Source organism: Panthera leo, chromosome A3 (genome assembly GCF_018350215.1).
Source record: "Panthera leo isolate Ple1 chromosome A3, P.leo_Ple1_pat1.1, whole genome shotgun sequence".
In the NCBI taxonomy this organism is placed as follows: Eukaryota; Metazoa; Chordata; class Mammalia; order Carnivora; family Felidae; genus Panthera; species Panthera leo.
Window position 1 is genome coordinate 127943796 of NC_056681.1, and position 27483 is coordinate 127971278.

General features: G+C 52.8%; 1 long non-coding RNA gene across 1 annotated transcript; it reads right to left on the reverse strand.

The window, feature by feature from the left end:
* Positions 1-20556: 20556 nt before the first annotated feature.
* On the reverse strand, positions 20557-25258 carry LOC122215159. The gene is made up of 3 exons (XR_006200267.1): positions 25193-25258; positions 21076-21296; positions 20557-20759 (listed from the first exon to the last, which is right to left on the reverse strand). It is a non-coding gene; the product is annotated as an uncharacterized LOC122215159 (long non-coding RNA).
* Between the last annotated feature and the right edge of the window lie 2225 nt (positions 25259-27483).

Genomic DNA, 27483 nt, shown 5'->3' on the forward strand with positions numbered 1-27483 from the left:
CCTCAGAGAGAGCTCCTTCCTACCCTTGCTCTTCGAATCTAAGAGCATTGCACCTCTCGTCAAGAGCCTTCCAGATCGCAGGAATGGACAGATGAGGCCCAGAGAAGCCAGGGAACCTGCCTGAGGCCACACAGCTGTGTACGATACGCGTGTTGGCAGACAAAGACAGCAGATGTGTGGGAATTTGAAGTGGGAAGTGTGTCGCGTATCGTGCGTTACGGGCGTAGGCCGTGTGGCACGTGTGTTGTGCGCTGTGTGGTATACGCGTGTGTTGTGTGGATACGAACATTCACACCTGCCACCAAGAGCGGTAAGTGTGGATAGGGGCATTTCATACGGACCATCAAAATCGTTCGGACATACGGGCAATTGCTTTTTCTGAGCAGGAGAGCATACTTTCCTAGGCGGGACCCCGTCCAGGGCGCGTATACACAGATAAACCAATGCCCTTCCATGTGATCTGGACAAACCAATGGATGGGTGTGTGTACCATACGGTAGAAACACAAAGAAGGGCAGACGTGGTGGGCTGTCTGACAGGGAGGCTGGTGGTCAAGACTGTGTTCCTAGAGAACATGGTTTGAGCTGAGTCCTGGAGGAGTATATTAGGATTCTCAGAGAAACAGAACCATGTGAGATAGAGAGAGAGAGAGAGAGAGAGAGAGAGAGAGAAATTTATTATAGGAAAGAGTTAATGCAATTACGGAGGCCAAAAGTTCCCACGATCTGCCATCTGTAGCCTGGAGAACCAAGAAGGTTGGTTGTGTAATTGAGTCCGGGTTTGAAGGTCCCGGAATCAGGAGTGCCAATCGCCAAGGGAAGGAGAAGACAGGTGTCCAAGGTCCGACAGAGCAAATTCTGCTGAGGATGGGGCGTGGCAGGCAAGTGTTCCTGCAACTAAAACTCAAAAGGCACTTATCATGTACTCCAACACCCGGCTGGCCCTCGGATGTCCTGTAACGCGTCCATGCTAAGTCCTTCATCGATTCACATGCACCCCTCTGGGCACAGGGACGTCGCTACTTCTCAAAGCAGACACTTCCAGCTTCGAAGCTCAAACGTTTTTCTTGAATTCGGAATTGGAAATCTTGCGACGACACCTGTCCATTTTGGGGTGGGAAACAGGAGCGCCGTTATCTTCAGGGTGGAGGGATTCGTTTTTTTTAGCACAAAACATGAAGTCAGCCCTTGTGAATGTCTAGAAATGGTGTGAGCTACATTCGGGCTGAGCCATCATGGACTAGGAGGTAGGAAACTCGGGGTCTGGCCCCACCCCTTCCTTACTGGCCTGTGCCTGTGACTTGATCTCTCCAAGCTTCTGTTTGGTTCTCTAAAAAAATGAGGTTGGGGCGCCTGGGTGGCTCAGTCGGTTGAGCGTCCGACTCTTGACTTCGTGAGGTCATGATCTCACGGTTCATGGGTTCGAGCCCCACATCGGGCTCTGCACTGACAGCTCGGAGCCTGCTTGGGATGCTCTCTTTCTTTCTCAAAATAAATAAATAAATTTTAATTTAAACCATGAGGTTACTCTACGCCTATTTCATAGGGCTGTTGGGAAGGGCAGGTCAACTCTGGCGTGTAAAAGCGCTGTGAGAAGTGCTCTTTCGGTGCAAGGTATTGTCATTACTAATGATGATGATGACCATTAGCTTGGGTGGTAATGAGAATAATAAGAATTCATCCAGAGAAAGTTTCTCTCTAAAGCCTGGGTGGAACTTAGAGCACAAAGTCAAGACTTCAGCCTAAACAAACATTCAGCCTGCTGCGTGGTGTGGGTGGCGGGGAGGAGGTGGGTGGGCAGATGATAGCTCACCTGGGGAGATTTTTCCCATGAGCTGCCCTCCAAAGGAACAGACCACCTCCCCTTGGAGGAGTGAGCTCCCCGTCGACTGGTGGTATCCAAGCAGCCCCGGGTAGCCCCGTGTCTCTGATAACACAGAGGGGATTCCTGTCCCAGGGGGAGGAGGTTAGGCTAGTTGGAGTACAAACCAGAGATCTCTCAGAACACTCCTGCCCAGCCGGAGAGGGTGACTCAAACAGTAACCTGCCTCCCAATCTCCCCACCCCTAGCAGCAGTAGTCACACTGTTGTAAAATCCCCTTCCTGGTCTCTCTGGGGCTCCCTGCCCCCCCCCATCTCAGCCCCTCCTCTCTTGCAGGGTGTGAAGACAGGGGTCCTGGGCTCTGCTTGCATTCCTCTGCTGAGCTGGAGAGAGGCCCCCCCCCTGGGGCCAGCTGGAGCATCATCGGGGTGGTCGGGGTCCCCTCCACCCCCGCCCCCACCGCCTCTCCCCTGCCCAGCCAGAGGATGGGAAAAAAAGGCTGGGTGACCTTCCTCCGCCGTTATCTGCTCCCATCTGTAAACAGGCCCAGCCCTCCCTGGGGCAGCCTCGGCCTCACACTCCGGGTGACAGGGTGTTTGGACGTTCGGAGACCCTCACCCAGCCGCCTTTGTTCTCCAGGCTTAATGAAGGGACTGCTAAAACCTCGCTTGCCAGATAAGATGACAGGGCAGTCTTTTAGGGTTATGGATGGTACACAGAGGTGACGGGACGGATTCCTGCGCGCACAGGGGTCCCAGCACACTGCCTTTTGTCCAGGGATGGACTCCTCTGAGCTGGTACAAATCTGGTCCTTCAGCCTCCAAAACAAACATGTCTGATGCATGGGGAAAATTGCAGGAGGACCCAGGAGACAGCCGCTCGGAGGGGAGCAGAGAACGCTGTCCCCCAAAGCGAAGCCCGGCACCCCCGGGAGGGGCTGTCTCCATCGGCAGCTCCCCTCCAGCCTGGCCCACGTCTGACTTCTGTCATATTCGTGATAAGGAGCCATCGCGGTCACTGCAAGCCGCCGCCTTCTGTGTGAGCCCTCATTTCGTTCACTGCAGGATGGCGGCCGCGGAGGGACAGCGTTCCCCTGCTGCGTTCACGGCCGCACCCGGCCCGAGAAGTGCGTGGAGCACAGGAGGGGCCACGCCTCACGTTTGGCAGCTGAACACAGAGCTGATGGGTGCACTTGAGGGCCCCTGGGCTCTGCCAGAGCCGGCGGGCGGGCCGGCTTCTGTTTCGAGGTGCAAAACCAGGCTCAAGTGTCTCTGGCTCTGGCTTTGAGGGCTCTGCACCCCACAGCCCCTCGGGGGCGTCTCTGACTATGGACGGAGGGCCTGCTCGGGCAGCTCCTTCCCGGGGCCTGTTCCCACTCAGTCCCGCCGTGTCAGAGAGGCCGCTGTGGTGCTGGGCCCACCCTCGGCTTCCACACATCCCAGGCAGACCAGGCCCCCGCCAGGTGGGTCCAAACTGGCACCAGCTCTAAACACTGCCTCCTCCCTCCCCCACCCCGACACACACACACACACACACACACACACACACATACTCCTCAGTGCTCCGCTGTGGCTGGTCTAGAGACCAAGGACTGATTTCCTCGGACCCGCACAGTCTCCAGCTGGACTCGAGCGTGAGTCCTGCCACCACTCAGGCCTCTCCTCACTTATGAGGCGTCCAGAGCTCTGGACAGCAGCCCCTCCTCCCCAACCCCTTACTCCAGCCCTTAAAGACCAAAGGGGAACGAGGGTCCATAACGACACCGGTATTGGAGGAGACGGTCCAATTCGGGGCAGATTGTACCATTTCTATTTTATTTGCTTCAACATCGAGCAACCTCCTTCCAGCACTTTCTATGTTGACAGAATCTTCTTCTCTTGCAGGTAAGATAAGTAAACTGAGTGAGTGGACAGTTGATTGTCCCAAGGCGAATAATGAGGTGTGGACCAGCTATGACAGCTTTTTGATGTGCCCTCATTTGCCTGCCTTGTAGGTCCGCCGGCACCCGGGGTAGAAGCCCCTCCCAGGAGCTCAGCCGCCTTCAGGAGCCCGCCCACCCCAGGGGGACCCAGGAGGGGCCGGTCGGGGGGCCGGTCGGCCCAACTGCCCAATCACAGGCCCACGGGCAGATGCCGACAAAGGGCTCTGGGGCAGAGTCTGTGGGGTAGGGTCAGCCTGATGCATTATGTAACAGAAGATAGACTGTGACAGAGAACAATAAACAGTGCGCCTGGCAGAGTGACTTTCTTTCTGGCGACAGCCCTGTCGGTGGAGAAACGCTTCTTCACCCACTTTCTTCCTCCCACTGACGCACCCACGGGAAGTGACAGTCGTGTTCAGGGAAGTCCCCTAGGTATGCCCTCCCACCCAACTCCATCCGCTCTGGCCTTCTCTCCAGTTCTATCGCAGGAGACTCTGCCTTGGTCTCCCTGCCCTCGGTACGGCCACCCCAACTGAGACAAGAGCCACCCGTCTCCACAGCCCTCAATGGCTCCACATTGCCCCAGGATGAACACTGACGGTCTAGGTTGGGAATCCAAGGCTTTCCCCAGTTCCCAAGTCACTTCCTTCACCTCAGCAGCCAATGCCACACTTTCTGGGTACACCGTTCGCTTTCTGGCCGCCACGCCATTGCTCATGCTGTTCCCGATGGCTGAGATGCCGACCCTCCCCGGTTCTTCTTCATCCGTAAATCTTTCTCATTTTTCAGTTTCTAACTGAAACTCCCCAAGGCATTCATCCCCTCTATGCACTTCTTTCTTCCTCCAAAGCATATTCCCCACACCCTCATTTTGTAGTTGGCTTTGATATGTTTGTCTTCCCATGTCATTGTTAGTGGCTTGAGCAAAAGGACTGTGACTTATTCATTGTTGTGCACCCCTCGCTGCTCTGGAAGAGCTCAGATCCAGACGGGGGACGGCAGACACTTAAACAAATGCAGGCAGCAGAGCCTTAGAGGTGCCACCGCAGAAAGACGCATAGTGTATTTGTTTCAACATCTAGGTCATGGGAGATGTTGGGTGAAAGCAAAGAGAGGGAAACGTGTATATAAGGACCACAGCGGTTAGCTGAGTATTGTTGGAATGTTCCAGAGCGAGAAGACCAGCCTTGTGCGTATTGTCCTGTCGTGGGTGGTAAGACTCTTTGAAAGAGTTTGTTCATTATAAATCATAATAAGCTATCTTCACATCAATAAATATCACAAACCCTCACTTACCAGGGGGTTTCCATTAATCTAAGATATCCAAAATAGCACCAATGTAAAGAATAACAAGCAACAAAGGAGTAAGAAAAACCTGGGGCATTCACACCATGCTCTAATTGGCCACCTTGCCGATTAGAAGATGCACCCACAGAAGATATTGAGCTTTTGGCTCTAAAGCAACCAAGTGGACAGAACTGGGAGCAGGACAGAGGAGAGCCAGAGAGGTGACAGAAGGGCGGGGGGGAGGGGAAGGGGTGGGTGAGATTGATCAATAACTTCAAACAAAAGGAAATCAAGTTGACAGATTGATTACAGGCAAGGGCTATTTCTTCTACTTTGTTTCATTCCCAAAGATATTTGTCATGGTAAGGAGAAAAAAAGTTTGAAACGGCAAATAAGAGAAAGAGGTAAGGAGGTTGAGGCATCACAGCCTGGCGCACAATAGGAGCGGCGATAACAGAATTGTTGACGGGTAGAGGGGAAGTTGACAGATCACAGTTAGCTCCCCCTTCTCTCTGCCCGCTCAAACACAAGTATAAACAAGAACAACTTGTAAGAGAGAATCAACAGGTATGCAGAAAACTCTGTATATTTCAGGTTACTCCCCAAATCTCAGACTAGACCGGTCCTTGGAAAGTGTCTCCTACCTCTCACCAAACAGCCACCCTTGTTTGGTAGCACCCTGATTTACTTGCCGATCACTTCAAAAACGTCTAGCCATCCTGCGTGAAAGAAAATGCTATGTTCGTGTCATGAGACTCCTGACCCACATACCAAAGTGCCCGGAACAGAGCCAGACAGATGGTGGACGCTAAAAACGTGCCGGTAATAAACCAAATGCTGTGCGTACGTGTAATGGGATATTACTCAGCCCTGAAAAGAACCGAAATTCTGACATCGACTAACAGGCATAAACTGTGGTTCCACTTGCGTGACTAGAATCGTCAAATTCGTAGGCACAGCAAGAGAGCACAGATGTCACTCCGGACGGCGCCTGGGGGGCTATTTATTGTCTAATGAGGACAGAGTTTCCATGCGGGGTGATGAAATTCTGCAGATGGACGGTGGTGGTGGTTGTACAGTAAGGAGAATGTACTTAGGGCCATTGCGTTGGACGCTTAAAAATAGTTGAAATGGTCAATTTTAGGTTATGTATATTTTACCACGGGGGGAAAAAAGCGCTGACAGATCTACGAGGTCCAGTGAGAGGAGCAAGCAGACACAGCTTTCAGCCACCGCTCTGCCCTCCCCAACATCATTCACACTACATTTTCTGGCTGGAGAGTTGACCAAAGGGGGTTGGGCTGTCCAACTTCTCTGCGTTGTTTGCTTCGGTCAGAAATTAAAGAGCTGGCCAATAGGGTTGGGCAGCCCCGGGGGCTAACGTGAGCACCTGTCCCCCCGCCCCCCGGTGTTCCAAGGGGAGAGGGCAGGGGGCTTCAGGAAGGCCAGAAGAATGGGACAGGCGATGAGATGACATTATCTGCAATGTCAACACAACAGGGGAGGTTGACATGCTCCCCTCTGGAGGATGGATTGTGTGTTCAGAGACTGAGGGGGAAATTGTACATGGATGAAACGTTTACACGCGTGTCACACATGGTTTAACGTGACCAGTGCTTGCCTTTGGACGTCACACGAGTGTGCAGTTAGGTGCTGGGACCCAGGTCGCCTAGCGCCCAACCTCTCACTTCATGGGGGGAGAGGGACCCAAGGCCGTCAGAGGGGCTGTGTCTTCTAGACTGTGTCTTCTAGGCCTTCTAAGCCAACCCTGACTTGCGTGCTCCATGGCTGTGGCTACAGCCACCCCCCTGTCAAGGGCTAACCTACCTGGGACAGAAAGGCCAGGGGAGGTCAGAGACCAAAATCCGTTCCCAGAGACTGGCGAGTGGGAGGGTTTGCCGTCCTGGCCCTGTGGGCATCCTGTGGGGCACAGGGGAGATCCGGGTCCCAGCCCCAATCCCCGCCACTGTTGCACAGGGTGGCTCAGACACATCCCTCTACTTCTTGACCTTCGATCCTCTGGGCCACCCTGTCCCACCTGCCGGAAGGAAGTAACGCACAGGGAGCTCCTCAGAGACATAGGAAGTGCTCGCCACTCAGACCTGAGGGATGGCTGTCACCCCGTACCTTCGGCTGGCTGAGCAGTGGGGCCTGCCGGGGCCCAAAGGTGGGTGAGGGGGAGCAGAAAGTTTCTTGGGGCAAGACCAGGTCCAAAGATGGGGCAGGATTTGTGCCGGCGGGGGAAGCTGGGGGAAGCGTCTCATTCCTCCTCAGGAGCGCTTTGCTCAATTGTTCCTTGAGGAATCGCCTCCTCCCTGGCCATGCCTTGATTTCCCTCCTTGACCTCTGAAAGGGAAATGGCCAGGACAGTGGTTGGAGGTATGTGGGAGGGACGGGGGCTAGGCCTTCTAGGCACTGTTGCAAAGCAAGGGGATTGCTACTCTGACCACACAGCCCTGAAGTCTCATCTTTCCCGGACACCAGGGAGGCCATGCACCCAGAGGGGACCTGCGGGTTCTGGGCACAGAGGGACCTAGGCACGCCTGGGAAAACTACGTTCAGATTCAAGTTTCCAAAGCCTAAGGGTGAATTGGGCCAGAGAAACAGATGTCGGGGATCTGAAGGAGGAAAACAGGAGGCATGATGGACACGGGGCCCAGAGGTGAGTGGAAGGTGGGGCAGCCGGCCCGGGGAGCGCACGCAGAGCCGGCTGCAGCAGCGGCCTGGCCGCCCCCTTGGTGTCTCCAGCCAGAGGGCAGCCGCCGCCGGGAAGGCAGGGACCTCGGGCCGGGGCCAGGCGGCGCACAGAGAGGCAGGAGCGGGGCCTGGCGGTGAGACGGATGCGACGCCCAGCAGATACACCTTAGATTCCGGCTGTAACCACTGCCACCGCGCCATCACCCTCCCGTTAGGCTACCGCCTCTATTTCCACTTTCCTGCCTTCGGTTTTCCCGTCTGTAAAACAAAGGGTGGCATCCCACGATCTCACAAGACTTTTCCAGGCCTGGTTTTGCTGGTTCCCTACCTGTAGAATTCTAAAAGCCCAGGAGCTGACGACGCCGTTGGTCCCTGGGTCTGGCTCCCAGCGCCACCATTTACTGCCTGTCTAACTTTACACGTGCTCCTTAAACCTCTGAAACTCAGTCTCCCAGGCCGCAGAATGGGATCGTAACAGTAGCCTCCCTAGCAGGAGAGTCGTGAGGATTGAGGACGTGCTTCTAAAGGACCCCGCACGTTGCCTGACCCACAGGAGAGCCGTGAGAGATCAGAGTTCCCTTTTCTTTCTCACTCTTTTTTTTTTTCCTCAGTGATTCTTTTCCCAGGAAGGCAAGCTCTGTTAAGGGGCAATCAGGGAGAGGTAGAAGGCAACTCTTCTTCTCAAAGTCCTCCTGCTGCATTCAGAAGGGTGTGCAGAACGGGAGAGACGAGGCCTGGAGGAAGGGAGTAGGAGGGCCTGGCTCCAGGCTGGTGGGGACAGAGGGGAACGTGGCTGGCCACAGCGGACGGAACGTTTGCTGAGCTACGAAGCCAGGATTCCAGGTGTTGTGCCCGCCATTTAATCCCGACAGCGGCCTGCTGACGACGGTCATCCTGTCCCCGGTAAACGTGCAGACGGTGAGTCTCGAAGAGTTAACCGGACCTTTCCTGCTGCCTGGGGCCCCTTGAATGCCAAAGAGCAAACTGGAGGAGAGACTGTTTCCGGACAATATCCTATTAACACTCATTACCCATAAAACGGGTAGTTTTCAAATAGCCAGATAATTGAGGCCATTGGCTGGAAGGGGGCCGAAATTACCTGATTAATTGCCTCACTTCTGGGCCTCACGTGTTTAGACACGGCCTCAGAGAAGCTGTTGGTGCTTTGAAGTCTTGCTCCACTTTCCCTGTCCCTCTGTGTCCAGTCTAAGCATCCAGCCTCGCTTCCTGCCTTGTCCGTGAGCTTGCACACCTCATCAGTCAGCCCGGGACAGACATTAACTTTTATTTTTCATGCTCATTTAAAGGAGCAATCCCAGTTGGCCCTTTCTCCGCTTTTATCTAGGCCCAAGGACCATAGACTCATTCATTTATTTGTTCATTCAAGAAAAACGCATCCAGGGACACCTGGGTGGCTCCGTCGGTTGAGCGTCCGGCTTCGGCTCAGGTCACGATCTTGCGGTCTGTGAGTTCGAGCCCCGCGCCGGGCTCTGTGCTGACAGCTCAAAGCCTGGAGCCTGCTTCGGATTCTGTCTCCCCGTCCCTCTGTCCCTCCCCCATTCGCGCTCTGTCTCTTTCTCTGAAAAATAAATAAACATTCCAAAATTTAAAAATTTAAGAAAAGAAAAGTGCCTACCACCTGCCAAGTTCTGTTCTAGGCTCCAGGGGATACAGCGGCAAAAAAAGAAAAGAAAAGAAATAAAAACAAAAACAAAAACAAAACCAGAAATAGAATGGGCCCTCCCCGTTCAAATCTAGGCTCATCTCCAGAAGGTGTGGGCAAGGGATTGAACCCCTTCCAGCCTCGGTTTCCTTCCTCGTAAAAACCAGGGCGATGACAGTACTTGCCCGTGGGGGTTATTTAGAGAATAAAAGGGCACATTATCTAAAATTAAAAACAAAATGAAATTCCCTGCTTATATGGAGCCTACACTGTACAGCAGACAGGGAGACAAATAAACAAGCACGCGTACAATATTCCAGATGGTGATAAAAGCTTTGGACGAGGAGGAAGGAAAGGTGAGAGGGGCGCTATTTTACATCTGGCGGTCAGAGGAGGCCCGAGCATGGGGGGAAGGTGGGGCGGGGGGGGGGGTGGCGCGGCAGCCTGCGTGGGCTTCCCAGGAAAGTGAAGCATGGGTCAGGGTTGCAAGTCCCATGCCCGGAGAGCCTCTCAGTCCTGGGGAAATCGGGCAGCTGGTCACTCTAGAACAGGAAGTGCAAAGCCCTGAATGGGGAGCACAGAAGAATGAAGCCAAATGAGCAGGTGAGACGTGCAGGCTGGTGGGTAGAGCCGGGACAGCACCGGCCACACGGGCTTTGCCACTTCAGGCCTTACCCTTCCATGATCCCCCAAGAGCCAACCCTGAAAGGTATCAGCGGTCGGGGTGTGTTTTCAATAAGAAAAGGATGGAGAGACTTTTTTTTTTTTTTTCAGCCAACACCTAGTTATAACACCTGGTATCTTCGATGATGCATCAGAATAACCCCAGGAGGCAGGCACAGTCACCCTCCTTGTTTTACAGAGAAGGAAACCGAGGCTGGGAGGTGTGCAGTCACTTGCCTACTCTCCTGGCCGCGAGCCTGGGTTTGATCCGGGTGGCCCACTCCAGGGCCAGCGTCCTTCCCAGGACACTGCGGTGCCCCCGGGGTTTTGCGCAGGCCTTGTCTCCTGTCCCTCTCACCACGTACCAGAGAAGCAGGCGGGACAGGGACTAACTTTCCATGTTGCAGATGGGGAAACAGAGTCCGGGCAGGGAGGGGTTGGTGTAAGAGCACATAGTGGGTGCTTTGTTCAGATCCTGACATTCCAGCTGGGGCCCTGGGAGGCCCCTTCCTGGCCCGTGTCGTTCTGGGGTGACACAGAATAACCAGTAATGCCCACAGGGAAAAGAGAGCTTCGTGCCCCAACCCCGAGCGAGTCTCCTCTCAGGGGCCAGCTTCCGGGGAGACATGTAGAGGTCTAGTGGTGCGGCTGAGAAAAGGGGCACCTTCCCCTCCCCCCGCAGCTGCCACTCCCCACTGCACCCCTGCATCCGGGGAAAGCCCTGAGAGAATCTGCCCGGCCAGCTTTCGCCTCCCCTCTCCCGCCCACATCCCTGCTGCTCCTTTCCCAAGGGGGAAGAGAATTATTTGTTTTTCCTGTTGCCCTGATTTATGGGCCACTTTGTTCTTTATCTATTTGCACAAACTCGGTAAAGTGACCCCCTCCTTCCCAGAGGCCAGAGATTCTGTCAACACCTCGGGGTCACAGGTCAGTCGACCTGCCCGGGGTGGAAGGGGTTGCAGGAGGTCACCTGGGAATGGACGGGAGATACCAATTTCCTCAGCCTACGAGGCTCCCAGGTGGAGCTCCTGAGGCAGAGGAGAAGGGACCATGTGCACAGCTCCTGCCATGCACCGGGGCCTGAGCTCCGTCTTGCCCTCCCATCCCACGGACAGTCTCCACGGGGAGACCATAGGTCTCCGTCCTGCCCTCCCATCCCACGGACAGTCTCCACCTCACAGGGGCAGGAACCGAGGTTTGGAGACGTGGGATGAGTCATCCAACATGGCACAAAGCGGGACTCACCTCAGGGTCTCTTGGCCACTTCCCGTCACACTTGTCCAGCGAGGCACACCGGCCGGGGGCAGGGGGGTCCCCTGACCGCGGCTGACATGTGCCTCTTCAGGTCAGAAAAGCCAGCCCAGCTCACTGTCTTCCTTTCATCCTCCGCGCTGTCAGGGACCACAGTCCTGTTGTCCCCCCCCAACTCCTCTCTGTGAAACCCAGCACTGCTCCATTACAGGTTTGCGGGGTTATATCGACATAAACACCAAAGGGGGACAAACGCAAACCTCTCCGCGGGCAGACATCACCACATACATTCGCAGGCACGTTGGGACCCCCGACTGGGCCCCAGCGTCAAGCCTCAGGGAAGCTCCGAAGGGCTCTGTGAGGGGCCCCATCCGGAGGCCTCTGCAACTGGCGGGTGCCCCCCTGGCCGCGTGACCCTGAGGAGACCTCGTCCTCCATCAGTACGATGGCGTGGACTGGCCAGGGAGGTGGATGCGGGTCCCACGGAACAACACGTGGGAGTGCTGTGCGAACTGTGAGCGATTTCATTCCCCTCATTTCACAGAAGCTGCGATCGAGGCTCAGAGAAAAAATGGAGCTCAGACAGGGAAGCAAGATGGGTCCAAACTGGCTTTGCCTAAGACCTTGCTCCGCCAGACGACCCAGGGGTCCGTAGCTCTAATACGGTGCCGGGGGCACATCCTCTTCTCTCACTCTGCAAATAGATCCCCAAAAGGATTCACCAGACACTCTCGGGAAGTTTTAGAAATCTTCTAGGGGCACCTGGCTGACTCAGTCAGTTAAGCGTCCGACTTCAGCTCAGGTCATGATCTCGCAGTTGGTGAGTTTGAGCCCCGCGTCGGGCTCTGCGCTGACAGCTCGGAGCCTGGAGCCTGCTTCGGATTCTGTGACTCCCTCTCTCTCTGCCCTTCCCCAGCTCACGCTCTGTCTCTCTTTCTCTCAAAAATAAATAGACATTAAAAGAAAAATTTTTTAAATCTTCCAAAGACCTGCCTTCGCTAACCAGTGCTAACCTGATGCAATCCAATCTATTCCAACTCATTCCAAGTCAGCCACTTGAAATCCTATTCAGATCAGTCAGCTGAACTCCTTGAAGCTTAGAATGACCAAAGAAATTCATGGCAATAAACACAATTCAATTAAATTTGACCCATGCCATCTCAATATTTCCATCTCCACAAATTCCATCATATTCCGGTTACTATCTGAATCACTCCACCCAATGTCACCCAATCAACCCATCCAAGACAGCTCATCTCTGAGAACAATGACCCCAACTCATGCTAACCCAGTTTGGTCTAATTCATACCTATAAGATGCCAAATGCTTCCAGCCTCAAACAATACAGTCCAACCTAGCATAAGCAAATGTCTCTAGACATATCTTGAAGATAAAAACAACTTTTTTTTAAAGAGGAGAAATCAAATCTGAAGAAATCAGCACCTTGTGGTGTTTCTAACCACTCAGGTTCCGATAATTCCTTCGAGGTAAGTCTTCTTTCGGTGTGAATGGCATGCTATTCTCATTCCAGCCTTGACCTGGGAAGCTTTCCCTCCTACTACTCATATCTGCTTGTCACTGTCGGTGCTTTGGACACCCCTTGCCTCTGACAAGAATGACTCCTGGGAGATTTTAGCACGTGGTTTCTCGATCTTTCCCCCTACAGTCACTGAGGCTCTTCTTAGCCTAGGTGAGAGCATATACTATGAGGTCTTTAATGTTTGTGTGAATGGAGACTTCCCCAGTCACACTGTGAGCTTCTGGACCCAAGAATCATTATGATAGTAGATTCCGCATAAAGTATTTGGTGATGCTTGTCATTTCAATGATCATTTCAGCCCTGCACATTTTTTTGTTCTATGCATTGTCTTTGTCTTTAGAATCTCACCCTTTCAGGGGCGCCTGGGTGGCTCAGGCAGTTAAGTGTCAGACTTCAGCTCAGGTCACGATCTCACAGTTTGTGAGTTCGAGCCCCGCATCGGGCTCTGTGCCGATGGCCGGAGCCTGGAGCCTGCTTCGGATTCTGTGTCTCCCTCTCTCTCTGCCCCTCACCTCCTCATGCTCTGTCTCTGTCTCTCAAAAATAAATAAACTTAAAAAAAAATTTTTTAAAAAAGGAGACTCTCACCGTTTCAAAGGATACCGTTCTCTTACACTGGTCTTTCCTTATTCTTGCTTCCTTCCAATTCATTCCTTACTCCGTAGCCAGGTTGTGGTTTAAAACCCTGTCACTCACAGCCTTAAAAATCCTTGCATGGCTTCCCGTTTCCCTTGACATAGCCCAGACGCCTTAATACGGCTTCTAAAGTTTCTCAAGACATGTCCTTCACTCACCTCATAAACCTCAGCTTCCCCGATCCTCTGCCCCCCACCTCCTCCTGGCCTTTGCATGTGCTGTCTCTCTAGCAGAATATCATCTCTGCCCCTCCATCCAGTTAGTTTCTTCTCATACTTCAGTTTTTAGCTTAAGAAGCACTTATTTCAGGAGGATTTCACAGACTAGATTGGTTTCCCTTGCAGTCTGTCCCCATATCCTGCCACCCTTAACCTCATTGCAGTTATTTGGTTAATGACTCTCTTTCCCCATAGAAGTGAACTCCATAATGGCAAGAACCGTGTCTGACTTTCCCCTTGACATCTTGTGTTCGCAGTAAATAGGGAACGAATGAATGAGATCCTTTGCATTGCCTCTGACCTAATTACGAACTTTCCAGGTCACTCATTCATTCGGCGTTGCCCTTATTGTCTCAGTAAAAATTCCTCGAATACATTTCACACACCAGGCCCTGCTGTGCGCTCCAAGAGATCCGGTAAGAGGACGCTTGCTTTTTCAGGTTTACTTAGGTCTACACGCTTCTGTGAAAGGAGCTTCCGCTTTATCCACTCACTCAACCGTGTGTAAGGACAACCTTGTCCCCAGCCCTCTGAGGGCACACAGGGGAATTCAGGGCTGATGAGCTCAGACTGGGTTTATAGGTAGGTGGGGGTCAGGGAAGTCTTCCCAGAGAAAGAAACACTTGAGAGCCTCGGAGAATGGGGAACCCTTTGTTAGGCTGCCGAGGGTTTGCGAGCATTGTAGGTAAATGAAGAGTCTCCTCTGAAGGTCGGGGCCGTGACTAAAGAGAGGGCAGCCTGTAAGAGAAAGAGGGCAGAGGGTGAGATTCCACTCAGCCTCGCCCGGTCAGTCAAGGAACTCCTCTGGGCCACCTGAGCTCACTCATGGGCACACACCAGCCGACTTAGCCTCACGGAGGACGTCGCTGTGAAATGACATGCTTCAAGAAACATCCCGGCAAGTGGTAGAGCTGAGATTCAAGCCCAGGTTTTCCTGAACCCTAAGACCAAGCTCTTTTCCCTGTGCTCTGATTTTTCAGGGAAGCCGCTGACAAAGTCCAACCTTTCTGGGCCTTGAAGGAAAGACACAGAAACCCTGTATTTTGGTTTTGGGAAAACTCACTTTCCTGAGAGTTCTACTTCTGAATACGCTAAGTGAAGATCTGAGGCAATTATTCAGATAATTAATGTTAGATACACTCCCACAAAATTTTTTCTTCTTCTCAATTATTAGCATATTTCAGGTGTAAAGTTTTGGGTTTTTCACTTAAATTATTTGGTTAATTGCCTTGCAGGTGGAGACATATTCTCAGAGGGAAAAGACTGCCAGAACTGTGTGCCCAGACCCCAGCCTCAGGCACCTTGGCACAGAGAGACCTTTGTGAGTGAGCCATCTAGTAGAAATAGCAGTTATTACTATTTGAGAACACGAGATGGTGGAAAATTGGCCTGTGCACGAGTGCAGAAAATGTGCCCCCCCTCCCGTCCCCGCCCAGGAATTGCCTGTATGGGCAGAGGCACTAATGAGCTCCCTCGCCATTATTTCAAAACTGACCTGGTAGGAAATTTGGCCCCTGGAAATACCGCCAGGAGTTCTGAGATTAATACAGTTGGAGAATGTTTAACCATCAGAGATGAAGAGCTCTTAAAATCATCTAAGCAAACCACAAACCCCTTCATTTCATAGATGGGAACACCAAGGCCAGAGGAGGGCAGCCGCTGGCCCCGGGTCATGCCAGCTGGCCTGGCCCCAACCCCTCGCTGTGCTGAGTCTGACTTTGTCTTCCCGTGGAGGAGAACAGCCACGTTCCCCTCCTCTGTGCCCTGTCAGTGACTCTGCCGTGCCAGCCCCCGGGGTCAACGGCATCCAGCAGGGGACAAGTGGGTTCTGATTCTATCCGCTCAGCCACATCTGTCCTCATTTTCCTTTCAATGCCTTCAATGAACCAGGCGCTTAATCTTCACGGAGGCTAGCATTACTATCCCCATTCTACAGAGAAGAGGGACTGAGGCTTACGAAGCGAGCCTTGACAGAGGCCCCAGCTAGGCGTCGTCACCCCAGTCTGACGGATTCGAAAGCCCGTGTTAGTTGTGTTACTAACAGCAGCCTCCCCTGTATATCTGATGACCACAAGCTGGAGAGTAGTAACACAGCAAGATTAAAGAGAAGAGAGAGGGGGCCGGGGATGGGACCGGGTGACTTCGGGCAAGTCCCTTCCCGTCTCCAGGGCTCAGTCTTGCTGCGTTTAGAATGGTGCTGGTGGACAAGACACTTCTGGCCTCTCCCAAACCACAGCGCGAGAGGCCCTCACACACACCCCTTCCTGGGGCCCCGCGGCCGCCCTCAGCCAACTCATACTGTCATGTGCTCCTGACGGCGGTCTCCAGGAGGGACCTGTCATGCACTGTGTGATCCGAGGCTTCCACGTTTGCAAGCTCTATCGTTCCGCACCATATCACTATTCCATTTGAGGGGAGAGAAAATTGAGGCTTGGCATAGGGAAGTGACTCACCCAGAGCTGGGCACTTAGGCCACAGCAGATCTGAGACTGGTGCTTGCGTCATGTGACTCCAAATTCAGTGCTCTTCCCCCAGGACCAGAATGTCTCTCCAGGCTCCCAGCCTGAAGTTGCCACAGGGGTTGCAGACAAGGTAAACTGGGCCGGGGGCCTCGGGAACATAGCCAGTCACTCCCTTGCCAGGACGCTTTTCCTCCCGGGGGCCCCAGGTCCCGGGCCGGAACATTCCCACTGCCTTCGGGCGGCCGCAGTAAGCTGACCAGAGGCCAGGCTACCAGTGAAGTCCAGCCAGTGGCCCGCCCTTCAGCTCCGGGGCAGAGACTCCGCAGTTGGAACTCAGAGGCAGCTGCGGCCCCCTGATGCCACAGATGTCGCCAGCTGTGGCCTCGGAGAAATGCGTTCCACGTCCTCGCGGAGACCAACCGACGCACGAGGGGCCATTTGCTGCCCTTCCTGCTGAAAGAACGGGCATTCTTGAATTCCACCACCAGCCCGCCGCACTCCCACACACAGACAAGAGGTGGATTCAGTCCGGGCACAATAAACACAGGGCGCTTAGCCACCCTGCATCTCCGATCTGATGCTTGCTCTCTGCACCCCGCCTCCCCGGACCAGTTCAAGCGTCAAACAGGCAGACCCGGTTCTGAGTCGAGCTCTGTTTCCTGCAGTAACTTGGTCTCCGTGCGCCACAAAGAGGCTGGGGTTTGAGCCCCAATTCCTGGGTACGAGGCCAGCGTGTGTTCGTGAGCTCCACAACCTCGGGCACATCCTTTGCACTCTCTGGGCCTCTGTGTCTCCGTCCGTATGCTCTGTCTTATCCACCTTGCTGAGGTGTTACGAGGCCCGTGGGAAGGATCTCGGTTTAGGACTCAGGCTCCGAGCTTCTCCATACAGCGGTGTCTCTTCTTTGGAATCCCCGACGTTCAGGCCTCGCACACGGCGTGTGACCCTTAACCGGGTGGAGTGGACGCGTGTCATCCTCCCTGGCCCCGGAACTCTGACGCCCCTCTCTATGTATTAACCACCCACGAGCCGGTGGGAGGCAGAGCTAAAAACGACCAGCCCTGACTTCCAGCTCAGAGCACGTGCTGCTGGCCTGCCCTTCCCCCCAGCAGCCGCGGCCCAGATGGGGCTCAGGGCTGGTGAGAAAGGAAGGGGGGAGGGCGGGGGCAGGGACAAGCAGTAGGTGCGGTGGCTGGAGCTCCCGGGCAGTAGCGGCCGCTTGGCGGGCAGCCGTGGCCAGGTCCGGTCCAGTCCCTGGGGCTGGGGCACGTCAGGGAGCGAACGACAGCGGCCGGCGCTCAGCGGGGAAGGCATCTGTGTCCATGCATCCGCTTCGGCCCTTTGGTTCCCACCCCAGGCCTGGGTCTCTGGCCCTCCTGGACTCTCGGACCCTTTTCACGGCCTCCCTTTGGGTTCGTATCGGCCAGAATCGTTTTGGCGGCTGGCAGTTAAGAACCCTGAGTGCTAAAGGTGCCAACTGACTATTTTCCGAGTTGTCTGAAGTCTTGGGTTCTGGTCACGGCCTTGTCCTGACCATCTGTGTGGCCTTGGGCTACCCTCTGATCTCAGGGCCCTCGTTGCCTTCTCAGTAGAATGCGAATTGTAATGCCACAAAAAAGAATTCTCCTTCCGGGGTGAGGATCAGGGCCACAAAGCCTGCCACATCCTCCACTACTCGCTGCCACTTTCCTGCCGAAGCGACTGCCCGTCTCTGCCTCGCTGCCCAGGCCAACTCACCCAACATAGCTCCCAACCCGCCTCCTGCCTGTGGCCTCATCTCTGGCCCGACCTCTGATCAGCAGGGCCCATGACTTGTATCTCGTCACCCTTCCCCCACCCCCACCCCCATTTATGTCCAGGCCCTGCCTGAACTCTTCCCCAAATCTTCCTCCTCCGCCCCGCAGAGCGCCCCTTTGGAATTCGCCGGGAAGAGCTCAGCAAGAAGAAGGGATGAAGGCCAGGCCTCCACCCCCTCCATCCCCAAATCCCAGCCTCCAGCCCAGGGTCCGGCAGCCAGTGAGCTGAAGCTGTCAGCCCAGCAAGCGGGGAACATCCTGTAGCGGGGTTGGGGGGGGGCGGTGGTGCTGGGGACCAATCTCCATCTGAAAGAGGGGAAACCCTGGGACAGGAAGCGGGCCTTTGCACAGGTACCGACTCCCAGCCCCGGGCCCCTGCCCTGAGCGAGCCTCTCCAGTAAACACGACCTCTCTTCATTCTCCCCGCGGGCCGAGGGATTTCAGCGGGAGCTGTTCGCTAATTGTTTTTGTGATATTCCAGAAATATTACAACCTTGTTGCTTATTTTGCACAATTTCTTCACTCCATACAAATGTCTATTCTAAGGGGGGAAAAAAATGAAAAGAAAGAAAAAAAAAAAAAACCATTTTAGTGGGGAGGAAACAATTGCTGCCTATAGATAATGAGAGGGCTATTTTGGTGCCAAAGCAGGGAACACACTGAGGAAGTTGACAAAGACAATTCCACAAAGAAGAGATTGGCCTAACTTTCTCTTGAAGCACAAATAATTCACATTTTTTTCCCCCTTCCTTTCCAGAAAGTGAACTCTGCCATCCTCGGCTGACATCAAGCCTTGGAAGAGGCTGAATCACGGGGAATGGAAAAGCCCTTGGATGCCATCCAGCGCTCGCCCTCACTGTGCAGGAGAGGAAACTGAGACCCCCCCCTGCCCCCAAGGGTAAGGGTCTTGGGAAGCCCGCAGCCCAGGGCGTCACAACTGAAGGAGCCCTCTCGCACGGCCAGCCTGCCACCAGAACCCAGCTGGCTGCAAAGTCAACAGGCCACCACATGTCCCCTGCCTTTGCCCATGACATTCTTGCTGCCTGGAATAGCCTAACCCATGCCTCTTCATCCTTTCTGGTCCAAGTCAAATGCCATCTGCCCCTCTGGGAGGCCTCTCCTTCCGGGCCCAGTTAAAGCGAACAGTAGTTTTGCTTCCTGAGTTCCCACACCACAGACGCTGTGCTCTCCCTGACTATTCCAGACCCCTCACGTTATGGATTATAAATTTCCCTTTCCTTACCTTCCTCTCCTATGAGCTGTGGGTTGTTAGAAGGAAAGACCATGTCTGAGCCTCACTGTAGTCATAGAACCTGACGGGCTCCTTGGCAGAGAGTTGGTGCTTACTATTTGTTTCGCGAATAAAAGAGATTGGCATAGCAACCTTTCATATTCTTCTTTCATTTCGAAGCCCTGGAGTCCAAATGAACGTTTGACACATCGACTGTCACGTTTCTCTGCTGCCTTAAGGATTAGGAAATAAGTGAACGGGGCATCGATCTCCTTTGCACGTCTCTGGACGAATAACAGCAAGTTGGCCTCCCTTGTGTCATGAGTCTTCCTGAGAACTGCGCGCAAGTGAATTTTCCTACATCAAGTTATATTCCAAACACATTTGAAGAGCTACCTCCGTAAAGGAATCCTGTCAGCGTTCCTCGAAAAGGCAAATAAATGTCTCAGCCTTCTCAAGGCACGATACGGCACCCAAGCCCCAGCCCACAATATGGCACCCAAGCCCCAGCCCAGAGCCGGAAGTCCCTATACCCCGAGTGATCTTCTGTCCTGCAGGCGGGGAGATGCCTTCTTGGAGGCAACACAAGAAAGTGGGGAGCCTTGGAATAGATCAGATGGGACCATGACCCATGTGCACCAGCTCTGGGTCTTGAGGGGTTACCTGATCTTTCTGAGCTCTGCCTGCCTCCTGCCTAAGAGCCATACCTTCAGGGAGGAGGAAATGAAATATTTCATGCAAAGATAATGGCATGTATTAGCCCTCATCAGCCAGGAGCTCTCCAAACATTGTCAAATTATAAATCACAACACAAGCATTAGCTGTTATAGTCAGGAATCTGTATAAATGGTCCTTTGGTGACAGTAAAGAAATAATAGAAGAAAGATCATCATTACAGCACACCCTAAGAAGGAGGGGGTGGTGTTTTAGAAGCAGACTTTAAAATTAAGCTGCCAGTTAAACGATCTTCTCAAACCCTTCAGATGCACAGCTACATCCTCATATCATAGGTCAGGCCGTCCGCGGGCCTGTTTCCTCCCTGCCCTACAAGCCAGATATCAGTCACTTGAAGGCAGAGGCAGGGCTACACTTGTCTCTTTTCCAAAATCACGGGATCTGAATGATGTATCAACTTCGCTCAGACATAGTTACCAATTCTCCAAAATGAGGAACCAGTCAAATTCGAAGCCAACGTAGAACTAAAGGAAAGCATTGCTCAGATTGAAATCTCTGCTAAAAAAAAGCTCTGTTGCCTCTTGTCCTGGATTTGCAGGGATTGAACATGGCCAGTGTCCCAGTCCATTCCAACCACTACAATCAAAAATGCCACAGCCTGGGGCGCTTATAAACAACAGAAGTTTATTTCCCACCACTCTGGAGGCTGGGAATCTGAGATCAGGGTGCCCGCGTGGGGGGTCCTGGGGAAGGTCTTCTTCCCGGTTGCAGACTGCTGACTTCTTGCTTGTTCCTCACTTGAAGACACAGGAGAGCTCTCTGGGTCTCTTTTATAAGGGCACCAATCCCGTTCGTGAGGGCTCCACCCTCTTGCCCTAATCACATCCCAAAGGCCCCGGCTACAAATGCCATTACATTAGGGATTAGAGTTTGAACATATGCATGAGGGGGGTGCACACAAATATTCAGACCATAGCAATCAGTGAAAAAAAAAGAGTTGTATGTTACTTGCATTTTATCTTGTTCTTTACCATGTACTTTGTGTAAAATGTTAGAAGAGCATCTGACATGATGTAAGTCCTCAGTAAACATTAAGCTATAGTGTTATTAATGTTCATACTGAGTATCACTATACACACTGCTGAATTCATGGTAAAAAAATCGGAATGTCACTACTGATCATAGCTAAGATATTAAGATCTATCGGGCACTTACCTTGTACCAGTCACAGACATCCTCTTGCTTAATCTCTAAAATCACTGTTATGCAGATGAGGAAACTGAGGCACAGAGACTGACATGAGAGAGCAGGCCGGGCAGATTTATGAGGAAAACGGTATTTCAGGCAGAAGAAACAGCAAGTGCAAAGGTCCTGAGGCAGGAATGCACTTGTATTCTGAGGCTAGCAAGGAGGCAGAGTGGCTGGAGGGGCGTGATCTGGGGGAGAGAATTGAAGGAGATGAGCTCAGAATGATCATTGGGGTATGACAATGAAAAAGTTCTGCAGGCAATTATAAGGCTTCAGCTTACATCTTGAGTAGACAGAAATGAATTTCAAGCCATGAGTGCTCCCTTTTCTGTGAACAGTCCAAACACGGCTCATTTTTTAGAAATCGAGGTAGACTCAAACTCACACAGCATACAATTCACTATTTTAAAGCAAACAATTCTGTGGCGTTTAGTACATTCACCGTGCTGTTCAACCACCACCCCTAAGTAGTTCCGGAACACTTTCAGATCCTAAAATAAAACCCCAAACCCACGGAAGAGTTATTCCCCCTTCCCCCCACCCCTCCACCAGCCCCTGGCAACCACCCATCCGTTTTTATGGATTTAGTGTCTATTCTGGATATCTCATAGAGGAGGAATCACACAACGCGGGACCGTTTGTGCCTGGCGTCTCTCGCTAAGCATGCTTTCCGGCTTCCTCCACGATGTAGGCTGTATCATTCCTTTCTGTGGCTGCGTGGCGTGCACCATTCCACACTTGGCTAATCCAGACATCCACCGATGAACATTCAGGTGGTTTCCACCTCTAGGGCTGTCACGAGTAGCGCCGCTCTGAACATTCACGTACACTTGTCTGAGCATCTATCTTCTATGCTGTGGGCCGTGCACCCGGGAGTGAAACCACTGGGTCTTATGGGAATTCTGTGTTGAACTTCCGGAGGTACCACCATGCTGCTTTCCACGGCAGGTACACCATGTTATGCTGTTACCGGCAAGGCACTAGGATTCCAATTTCTCCACGACCTCAACAACACTTGTTATTTTCGTTATTAAAATTATAGCCATCCAGGGGCGCCTGGGTGGCTCAGTCGGTTAAGCGTCCGACTTCAGCTCAGGTCACGATCTCGCGGTCCGTGAGTTCGAGCCCCGCGTCGGGCTCTGGGCTGACGGCTCGGAGCCTGGAGCCTGCTTCCGGTTCTGTGTCTCCCTCTCTCTCTGCCCCTCCTCCGTTCATGCTCTGTCTCTCTCTGTCCCAAAAATAAATAAACGTTAAAAAAAAAAATTAAAAAAAAAATTATAGCCATCCAAGTGGGTATGAAGAGGTATCTTATTGTGGCTTTGCCTTGCATTTCCCTAATGATGAACGATGCTGAGCACTGTTTCAGGAGCTTTTTGGCCATTCATAGACCTTCAGAGCCACAGGCTGTGTTTATGGAATCACTTTGGCTATTGTGCGAAAAACAGACTGGGCAGGTAGACAGGGACAGGGTCGGGAGGCCTGCAGTCCTGGTGGGAGAGCCAATGAGGGCCTAGGTGGGGGATGGCACTGAAGGGGTGAGAAGTGGCCAGGTCTGGAACTAATTTGAAAGGAGAGCTGACAGGGTTGGGAACAAGTGGCCCCCCTCACTGGGATATCACCTCCTCTGTCAGCGGCCAATGCTGCCACAGTGCGGGGACCCCCTCCCCCTGCCCAGAGGGATTTCCCTCCTCCCTTCCGCTACCGAAATCACTAATCAGGAAGAGGTGGGTGCTGAGAGTAAGGAGGAAATTTGTAAAAAGAGAAGATTCTGAATCCTCAACAGCAATGCAGCCCCAGAACTGCCTTTGGCAAGAGGTAAAATGGAAGAGATATCTTTGCAAGTTTCTGGGGTTTTTTTCTCTAGTAAATGTGATACCCGGATTATCTAAAGTAATAATCAGTCCTTTCTCTACAGCACTTGGCGGCTTTCAGAACACTTTCACACGGATTATCTCAATAGATGGGTTCTCTTTCACTTACAGATGGGCAAACTGAGGCCCCAGGATTAGAGCTAGAATTAAAGCTCTTTCCATTTGAGCGCTTGGGTGGCCCAGTTAAGCATCCAACTTCGGCTCAGGTCATGATCTCACGGTCCATGAGTTCGAGCCCTGCGTCGGGCTCTGTGCTGACAGCTCAGAGCCTGGAGCCTGTTCCAGATTCTGTGTCTCCCTCTCTCTCTGTCCCTTCCCCTGCTCATGCTCTGTCTCTCTCTCTCTCCAAAATTAAATAAACATTTAAAAAAATTTGTTTTAAAAAAGCTCCTTCCACAGACTCCTGGAGGGAAGTCTTCATGGAGAAGGTGCAACTCGCTGAGCCATCAGTGGTTGGAACAGTCAACCACAGTGATGTTCCTGGATAGCGCATCACTATTCTCTTATACAAATGGTACTGTCGCTTAGTCCTAAAAATGGCGGCTACCATATTCTGAGACGCTTTCACTTTTATTCTGTTCATGCCATCATTTCATCTGATGCTCCTAATACCGTTGTTCTGAAATGTGTATTGTTAGTATCCTCATTTGGCAAATAAGTCAGTGGAGCCCCAGAAAGGTGAGGCAAGGTGCCAGCTCTGAGAGGCACAGGATTCAAGCCCAGGTGGCTCACTTGAGGTCCCATCCCCACTGCCCCGGCTCTGGGGCTCTAGACCCACCTCCGCGATGGTCTTGTGCCCACCAGACACCAACTCACTGATCTCAGCCAAGCCACCTAGCCCCCCTGATGTTCGGTTTTCTCATCGGAGACATAAAAGAACTACCTTTCTGAGATGTTGCTGAAATTTAATCTGATTTAGCCAAAGTTCCTGCTCTGTACCTGGCACAGCGTAAGCATTCGATGGCAGCTCTTATTAAAACTGAGTTGAGGGGCACCTGAGTGGCTCAGTTGGTTGAGCGTCTGACTTCAGCTCAGGTCATGATCTCACGGTTTGTGGGTTCGAGCCCCACATCGGGCTCTGTGCTGACAGCTCAGAGCCTGGAGTCTGCTTTGGATTCTGTGTCTCCCTCTCTCTATGCCCCTTCCCACTTGCGCTCTGTCTGTGTCTCTCTCTCTCTCTCTCAAAAATAAATAAACGTTAAAAAAATTAAAAAAAAAACTGAGTTGAATTAGCCATTAGAGATGGAGGAGGGGAAGGCAAGGGATATACAGAAAGCATGAAGGGGTGCAATGAAAGGGGTGCTCTTGAGGAGAGATGTGTTACTGCAGCGGGAGACCCTGCCATTCACGGGAGGGGATGTCACCTTACATGGGCATCAAGCGCTTGGAGGCCACCCATCGCACCCGCTTCTAGGTGAAGGGAGGCGGCTTGGAGCCTGCATGGCTGCATATACCCAGCCCAGCCTCCACCACCTCCTACTGGAACCACGCATCACTCCCCCAACCCCCTAGCTCTTCTTACCCCATCAGAGTATACCCTGCCACCTGGGTGAAGGAAGGCATAGTCACTGTGTCCTCCTGCTCTTGAGGCTTTAAGGATCCCCCTGCCCCCGCCCAGGGATAAGGAGCAACCAGCCGCCCGTGTTGCACAACCGAGGGCATCTACGGACCCTTAAGCAGTGGCGTAACCTCTTAGTCCCTCTATGTCCTCATGTCATTTTTGACATCACGTTGGCTTTATCGCCTCCCCCTCTGGACCTCTTTCCTTATGTTTATATAAAATGGAGGAACCCAAATAAAGAAACAGCACAAAGGAGGGAACATGAGCCCGTGTTTGGGGCGTGGTTACCACCACGTGGAAAATGTCGGCACGTCGTACATCTCAGCAAATGTGTGTCGAATAAATGAATGAGCCATGGAGTCTTCAGAGAAGAGAGAACACCGCAGCCGACCCGGGTTAAAAGGGGGCAGTAGGTGCTCGGGTGGAGGGATCACCTCGTGCCCAAGGTGACATAACAAATCAGGGGAAGTGAGGTAACGGGTCAGTCAGGGACAACTTTTGACGTCACACCGTCCTCGACTGCAAACCACAGCCGCGAAATATCACTGACCCATTGTAACCGGGCCGTTGTTGGTAGCTACTCAGTTTTGATCTTCCTTGCAACCCAGACAGGATTTCCAAGGGGCTGGGATCATGGGGACTGTGTCCCCACCTGCCTCTGGCTTGGCTTGTTATTGTTTCTACATTGTCAGGAGCTGTTGTCCGATGGCCGGGAAGCACATATTTCACACTTGGTTGGAAGGGACAAAAGAACTTAGGGGCCAAAACAGAAGTCAGATTGTTATATTGTTCTAAATAAGAATGTGTTGAGTGGTTGCCAAAGATTCAAAAATGACAAGAATGGATGCTGTGTATTTTGCTGCTGGAGAGTAAAAATATTATTTTTGGAAGGGGTCCTGTAGACACGCCCTCCACCTCATACCAAGAGATAAAATGTTTCAGTCAATGTGCTCATGGCTTTGAGAGATGGGAGGATAGAAAGACCATCAGGCTGTGAGTGGCAGCTCATTGTGGTGGAGGCCGGTCTGGGAGCCCGGAGACCCGGGGCCAAGCCCTACCCTCAGCACGCGCGCCCAGGCCACGTGACTAAGCGCACGGTACTTCCCCACCCCTGGTGGCCGGTTCTCAGCACTGAGTTCTCCCAACATGGCGTCCGTGGTGACGATCTGGCCAGACTGACCCAATCAGGACAGGAGGATGGGTCGTGTGGACGTGAGCTGTGACAAAAAGGTACACACCCCAATGAGAGGAAAGAGAAGCGGACGGTGACACCCCCCCATGGCGAGGCACGCAGCCTCCAAAATGCTGCTTCTTCTCCTCAGACCCGACTTCTGCAGCCGGCAGTTCCTAATGTGCTTGCATCCTGTTTGAGGCTCCCAACAGCACAGGGGGACTACCAAGGCAGGCTTTTCCCACCGGGAAACTGAGGCTCCGAGAAACCACGTCTACCCTACTCCTGGTCCTGCTATCCTTCGACGTCACTCCTGCCTAACTTCTGGGGGTGCAAAGCCCTGCCTCCCAAAGCTCTCGGCCTTCCCTGCTAAATGGGGGCAGAAGCTTTCAGGTGACGAGGCCCAAGAGGGCCACCACTCGATATCTTAAAATGTCACTGCATATCTCAGGCTTTGTTTAAGGGACCGTCGACTTGTGCCCAGCTTAAGATGCCCAAGCTCAGGGATCAGCTCCTGTTCTCCCTCTCGGCATCACTGCAGGCATGCTTCAGGGTGCAGGGAAGGGGATAGAAAAGGGACCTTCGGGGTGGCTGGATCCATGACAGGATGCGGCAGCTCATTTGTCCCGAGAGTAGACACTTGGTGACTCGAGATGACCGTAGTTTTTGACCTGAATCAGGCTCTAGTTCCTTGGTGCTGTCCAGAAAGCAGTCAGGGTTACTCAAAGCTGCTTTATTTTTTAGTGTTTATTTATTTATTTATTTTTGAGAGAGAGAGAGAGAGAGAGAGAGACTGAGACAGAGCGAGCGAGCTGGAGAGGGGCAGAGAGAGAGGGAGAGGGAGAATCCCAAACAGGCTCCACGCTGTCAGCACAGAGCCCAACACGGGGCTCGAACTCACAAACCGTGAGATCGTGACCTGAGCAGAAATCAAGAGTTGGACGCTCAACCGACTGAGCCACCCGGACGCCCCGAAATTGATTTTTTTCCCCTTCAAATCCAAATATCGAGAGTGCTAATGAGGGCTCCTCGGTACTGAGCACTGGCATGGCCAGCCATCGGGCCCGGAGCTTTCTAGCCGTGCTCTGGCTTAGTCTTCACCACCGCCCTGTGAGGCGGGTGACGTTTCTGTCCCTACGTCACAGATGAAGAAACGGAGGTTTCAAAAGAGGTGCCTCCCACGCTCATCACAAGACAAAAGTGATATTTACTCGACGTTGGAAACAAAAACCAAAACTGTGCCAACAATCCCACATTTACTCCTTTTTTTTTTTTAAGGGATTTCGTTTTTAGGGCAACGCGAGGTTCACAGCGAAAGTGGGCAGACCATGCAGATTCCCATTTGTTCCCTGCACTGCACATGCCCTTGCTTCTCTTGGAAGCCAGAGAAAACCCTTCCTACGGCCGCTCCCTGTCCTCTGGCGAGTGAGGTAAGTCATCTGCTCCACAAAAGCCAATCTTCCAGACGACTGGCATTTTCCACCCCCAGTGATAAGCTTTTATAATTTCGGCCACTTGTATTGGTAGAACAAGATGGGTTGCAAACATTCCTCACTCCTTTAACAAAGCGCATCCAACGTTAGCGACTTTAAACAGACTTCGATACACTGACGTCCTCGGAAAACACCCGAGTTGTCCGGGCCGGTTTCCCCTCACTGACCAGCCCCCCTGCTTTTCTAAGGACCGATTCTGTCCCCGCGCCTCGTCCCCCTGCCCCAGCTATCTTCTCAACTCCATCCCTCGGCGTGTCCTCAGTTGTTTCTAAGCCACTC